We start from the raw sequence: 6,925 nt of genomic DNA, 5'->3' as shown, positions 1-6,925 counted from the left end.
TGTAGTGATGCTTCTCTGGATTTCTCCTCCCTTCACCCACAGTGAGATTCCAGAATGAAGGAGAGCTCACTGTGAAGCATCTTTTTGGCATTCCCAGCTCTGAGGTGGGAAGCTTGTGGTTACATTAACTCTTGGGATCTGCAGGACAATAGAGTCTCTCCAGTTGCCCTGGATCTGTAAAGTGCATCTCTGAAGCTGTCCCATCGTGCGGTGATTTCAAAGCATTTGGCAAATGGGAGGTGCCACCATCATTAGACAAAATAGAGAGGAATAACCTCATTACAAAGGAGAAACAAGGGGAAAACACCATCAAACAGAGAACTTGCTGCTGGCTGGAACAGGGCTCAGCTCAAGCCTCTTGTCCTGTGGGCATCTGCAGGGACATGACCACCCTGCTGCCTTGGTTTCTATATGTGAGAAAGGAATGTTAGAGGTTACCAACGGATCGCACCCCTGGTAGAGGAACATCCTGTTGTCTACTATGATGGTGTCCAAACCCCATAGAGAAAGCAGAGCTGCAGCAGATAGAGCTAAGCAAGATCAAACTGCTCCTTTTGTCTGCACTGTTTGTCTTTCCCCTCACCACTGCACTTCCTCGCATCCCTCTGGTGCGCTTCGGAACAAGTGAGCCTTTGGAAACACTTCTCCTAGCACACAGAGACACCACCTTGGGCGCTCATCAGAAAGCCAGGCTCAGCTGAAGTGAGGCATAGTGGCAAGAGAGAGCAGAGGTGAAGCTCTTTGCCTTGAACAAGTGTGAAGCTGACTGTTGCAGCCTGCCGCAGAGGGGGTTTTGTTTAGGAACACACACACAAACACAGTCGTATAAGATGCATTCAAGCTCCACTGGCAGCACTTTCTTGCTAATGATGTGGTACAAAAGATTTGAGGCTTAAATCAGACAAGGATAACAGAGGAAGATTTATCTACTGCTTTTCTGTCTTTCTGTTGGCTTCACACAGCACCATCTTCATCACTCCTCTTGGCATCAGTTCCCTCTCCCTAACATAGGCCTTCTACTTCCCTCATGCTCTGGCCCTTCGAAATGCTTTCATGAGAAGTACTGTAGGGCTCTCATATTTAAAGGTGAATATTGACTGTAGAGGTATAAAAAATACATTCACACTTACATTGGAGCTGGAGGAATATGCTTCTAAGGTACCATCATTTCTGCCATGGTAGAATGCTACAGAGTCTTAGATCTTAATGTCTGATTTGCCACAGCATGAGTTCAGTGGTGGCAAATGAGCAGTGTGCAAGTGCATCAGCACAGCACACTGAGAACGTAGCAGATGTTTTCATGCATTGATCTGATGATCTGATATATTAAGAAGTTCTGCCTTTAAAGTGACACAGGAGGGTTTTGGAGGCTCCCATTTGGAGATGCTGCTCTGCTCTGAGCTGGGGTTTTTGCTCTCTTTAGCTCAACCTTCATAGTTTCCTTTGGTGGGAAAAGTTTCCAGGTTGATGACGACAATGCCCAGACTGGATGCCTTGCCAGGAATGCAGGTGACAGCAGTGGAAACCCAGCTACAGTTACACCAGGCACTGCCACCAGTGGTACCTGCGCTTACAGAGACCCTATGAGGAAGCGATTGCTCCGTGCGCTGAACCTGCTTGGAAATAAGTGTATGGAAAATAAACAGCTTTGGTCGTGCCAGGGTTGATTGGGAATGCTTCCCCTCTCAACAGCTATTCAAATGCCAATCTATTTTTAGCATTCCCAATGCTCTTACAGAGCAGTTTTGGCATGCATTTTCATGCCATCATTTGGAAGGCCTAAGTTATAAGGTCTTGCTTTCAAATGAAACCAGAGGCATAATGCCATGCCTTCTGCCCAGAGCCTGCCAATGAGTGTGATCTTCCTTGCAGTGGGATAGTGAGTGAGTATAAACCAGAATCTAACACCTGAAATACAACAGGCAACACCTCCTGTTAGTGTAAACAAGCAGAGCTGCAGTGTAGTGAAGCCTGGCTGGTTTATACCTGCAGGAATCTGGCCCTATGTCTGTGTAACTCCCATCAGCCATGGCTGGCTGATCCCAAAGCAGCCTTGGATTCTCCTCTGGGATAGAGACATTCTCTTGGCTGCCCCAAGGGACTCAGTGGATGGGTCCTGCAGGCCCAGAGTTAACCCATCAGGGGAGAGTTCTCCCCTTCTTCCTGACCCCATTCCTACCAGTTCACCTGGACATGAGGTATCACTTACCCATGAAGGTCTTTGCCTGCAGTTACCCTATTTACTGAGTCAGACCTTAATGCTGATATGTTCACTGATGCCAGAGGTCCTTGGAAGAGAAACTCTTCCTTGCAAACATCACTGCAGCCTGCCTGGAAGCTCAGGGTATGAAGGGTCCTCAAATATTCAGGCACTCCTGAAGATGAGTGGGAAGGTGGGAACTAAAAGCTCCCATCTCCAATCCCGTCACATCCTGCCCACGTTTCAGGGGCTGATGCTCCCCTACTATCATCTTGTTTTTGCTTTTCCTTTTAGTTCACCAGGATACAACGTGAAACAGAGGTGATTTGGGTTGCGAGGTGTCAGCGGGCTGCCCATCAGCCATGATGGATGCACTGTGCTTTGGTTGATGTTGGTTGATATAGCAGGAGAATTGGGATGCTGTTTTTGTGCTGTATTGCAGCACCTCAGCCCAAAATGGGAGGCTCTGTCTTGGTGTTGAGGAGCCACAGTGATGTGATGGTAACTTTTGCTCCTGGTTAATGCACGATTGAATTAGTCTTTCTAATGTGGCAGCAGCACCTGGGAATTGCTGAACAATGGGAAAACTGGCAGGTGTCAGAGCAGAAAGGAACTTTTCTGCAAAGGATAAATCATGAGCAGGGTTATGGCATGTTTGGCAAATAAAATCCTAGAATCATAGAGCCACAGATTGGTTTGGGTTGGAAAAGACATTAAAGCTCATCCAGTTCTAACCCCTGCCATGGGCAGGGACACCTTTCACTGGAGCAGCTGCTCCAAGCCCCTGTGTCCAACCTGGCCTTGAACACTGCCAGGGATGGGGCAGCCACAGCTTCTCTGGGCACCCTGTGCCAGCGCCTCAGCACCCTCACAGGGAACAGCTTCTGCCTTAGATCTAACCTGAACTTGCCCTGGTTCAGTCTGAACCCATCACCCCTTGTCCTATGGCTGCAGTCCTGAGAAGCTGACACAAAGCTACAATACTGCCACACAACTGGAGGTGTTCAGGAAGCCACAGTGTGCTCTAGCTTCGTATCATTAAATAGCTGCCCTATTTTGACCCAGAGGTTGTTAATCTTCAGCAGCAGATGAGCCACGTTGTTTGTAGCAGGCAAAGGCAGCCTGCAAAGAGCTCTGGTTAGATGCAGAAATCATATTGTCAACAAGAATAACACCTGATTACTAACAGCTGGAGTCCCGGCCAGGAATAACACATCTTCAAGTTGACACCCTTCTGATCAGAAGGATAATCTATTGGTAATCAAATTTTTTAGGGATAACAACTGGAAAAGCAGGCTGTGAGCAGCTGAGCCTGCATTCTGCAGGGCACTGGTGCTGAAAGGACGTATTACGCAGCCTTCAGCACTTAATCATTGAGTGGAATACACAGAAATAGCCAGGGAAGTTGTAGGCTGTCCTGAATGGGTTGAAAGGTTGTGGGAACATGTTCTGGCACAGCCTCATGCTCTGGTGAGACACATGAAGAGGGGCAAAGGGGAGGGAGCATTTCAGTGGGCCCGAACAAAGAGGAATATATCCTTGTTTCCATATAAAACCTCTTCTCTCTTTTGCTCAGCATCATTTTGCTTCCAGAAGCAGAGATCGTTTCCATTAGTCATTTAGGGTGACACTTTTCTAACGCATATAATGTGGAACTGTCTCAGCTGCGTATCTCTGGTGCCATTCAAACCCTGGAGAAAAGCTGTTGTATATTACACAAGAAACCATTTGTAAACACAAATGATTTGAGTTCCAGAGGAACTTTGGTCAGCTGAAAAATAAACCAAGGCAGGATTACAACACGACAACGAATCAGCCACATGGAGAACCTGCCTGTGGCTCTTAATAAACCACCACCACTGCAAGGAAACCCCAAAGTCCATCATAGAGCAGGTACCCCAAGGAAATCCGGATAAAAAGCCACTTGTCTGGCCACCTGTGATGTATATTAAGAACAAAACCCATAAACCACAGTTAATATCAAGTTAGCTGCCTTGCTGCCAGCCCAGCCAAGGCATGAATACTAATGCTGCCCTCAGCTGCCATAAACATTGCCTTTTTGCATAAGAGCAAGGAAGACCTTTTGTCCTTAACTCACTTGTGCAGGGATGAAGGTGGGAGCTGCAACTGTATCTGCAATCAACAAGCTCTGCTCAGCAGCATTGAACTCACAGCATCCCATTGAAAACTCCCTCTTCTCCACCTCCCATCAAGAGAGAATGGGAACAGGAGGCTGCACACGTGCTCCTGGGCATGGCCAGCCCCAAGGTGGTGTCCCCGCAGGGTGCATGGCAAGCAGAGAAAAGCACAGCCAGAACATGGAGCTCTTTGGCTGTGTGAGCACAGGGGGACACACAGGACCCCCTCCGAGGGCCAGAAGGTGCTGAGAGGCTGTGTGGGTGATGCAGGGCTAGGCTGAGCCTCGCAGTGGTGCACAGATACAGACACAGCCTGAGGAACACAACGGGGATGTGGCAGCAATGGGAAGCACCCCCATTACCTGTGTCCGGTGGGAGAGTGGAGCAGAGCTTGCACAGATCTGGAAGCAGGAGGAAGTCTTGCTCTCTCAACAGGAAGGAGAAGGCTCTGCAGCAGTTCCTTCGGCCTTGGACAGGCAGCAGCATGTCAACAGCCAAAGCACAGGTTGTGCTACACACCACAGGAGCTGTTCCGAGTCCCTCTACCTGATACAGAACCATAGAACAGTCCCTGATGAAGACTGGGGGTACCAAGGTACCAACATGAAGAAGTTAATTTTCATGGAGAAAGGTTTTCCTCCTGCCTCCATGCTTGGGAGCACCCTTGGGTTTGTGCTGTAGCACTCATCCAGCAGTCCCATATCACTTTGTGGAAGGATCGCCTACGTGATGGAGTTAGTGCAGAGCTGTTGTTTCAGAACAGCCACCTCTGAACAGCCCTGTGCAAACCAGGCTTGCTCTGAAACAAGAAAACATTATTCAGGTTGATCTTAACACTCTGTCATCTTCACAAGAGTGGATTAGGTTAGATCAGACTAGGTGGAAGAAGAGTGCCCACACACAGAAGGACCAGAAACAGCCTTCAGACTCACACCCTTTCTTAACCAGGGTGATCTGGCAAGCATGGACAACTGTCCCATTAAATAGGAGTGTGCAGATAGAAGTCTGATACGAAGGTGCAGCATGGACCTTCCCTTTCTTCTAAGTATGTAACAATGGGGTGAAGATCAGTTTCTGCTGTTGGTTGCATCTTTGATGCAATGTACCTCGTTCTTTTAGCTTTATTCTTGCACAATATTTCCCCTGCTAACATCTGCAAATACCAGCTCTTTATCGCTCCAGTCCTGCTTCTTTAAACAAGTGCACGTGTACAAACTGCTGATGCCTTATGACACACTTCCAGATTTCACATAACCAGCTTGCAGTAACCTACCTGCAGCAAAGCAAATCAGAGCTCATTGCCTCTATGTCAGTACCATGTTGTTTTCCAGAATCCAGCGGCTCTCTTGATTTCACAGGATACACACTCACTTCCTTCGTCAGGAAACCCATGAAAATCAGCAGAACAAAAATAAGGGTGACACTGAATAATTCAGTAACACACTGACAATATCTGTTAAACTCCTGTCAACACAGCCTACTTTGCTGTTGCTGCAGCGTACAGTGGAAATGGCTTTACAGTCCTACAGTCTATTATTAGGCTGGGTCTTGGATACTTAACACCTTTTGCAAGAACAGGAAAAGCACACTAAACTGAGACTTTTATCAGAAGGATCTTACAACTGGAAGGATAAAGCCCCAACCACACAAGGGAATACTGACATTTTGTCACAGTTACAGGTAAGTCAATGGAAGAACGACCAGCTCTACAAGGTCAGCTTAGTCTTTGCTGCTCAGCTTTTTGTTCATCTCCTCCTCTGCCATGCTCACAACAGTACGAAGTGAGAGCTCCCTATGAGGCAGACAGGGAGTCATGGCACAGAAGGAGATGGCTGGAGATATTTTACCTAATGATTCATTAAAGAAGAGGGGAGAAGTAAAGCATAAAGCTGAGTCCTTGAGCTGAAGGAAAGACACAGAGAGGCTTTGTGTTAACACAAGTGGAGCTACTACTGTAGCACCTTAATGGGAAGGAATGAAGCACTTCCTTAGCTGCTTTATTCAAGCTTGAGAAATATTTTGGGGTTTATATGTAGAATCTCTTTAGCTCATCAAAGAGAACAAGAGGTGGCTCAGTCTCATGTCTGGGCTTCCTACATGTTAGATAAGCTCTGTAGTAGTGGAAATAGCTTTAACCCAGACCAGAAAGTGGAGAATCTGAGCTAACATGTGAAAGGCAAAGCTAAACAGATTCAAACTGCCAGTCAATCTTTCCATAGCATTTAACCTCTAGAATAATTTATGCAAACCCATAATTGCCCTGGTATCACTTGAAGCCTTTAAATCAAGGCTGAACAACTTCAACATTAAGAAATGCTGTAGCTTAAACAGAGTTAAAGGTGCCATGTAGAGGGGATATTTGGACTTCATTATACATAATGCTGTCTGTAGTCTCTTTTCTAGTCTTTTCTAGTCTCTGTCTAGTTGCACAGGCCTGGAATAATGTGTCTTCCTGTTGTAATCTAGTCATACTTCTAGCCCCCTTATTTTTCCCATAATGTGCAAATTAAGATGGAAAATTACTTACCCTGACTTAAAAAAACATACAGTTCAGATCCAGGCTTACAAATGAAAGGTAATCCTTGAT

Source organism: Melopsittacus undulatus, chromosome 3, assembly GCF_012275295.1.
Source record: "Melopsittacus undulatus isolate bMelUnd1 chromosome 3, bMelUnd1.mat.Z, whole genome shotgun sequence".
Lineage (NCBI taxonomy): Eukaryota > Metazoa > Chordata > Aves > Psittaciformes > Psittaculidae > Melopsittacus > Melopsittacus undulatus.
This window is presented reverse-complemented; position numbering follows the sequence as displayed.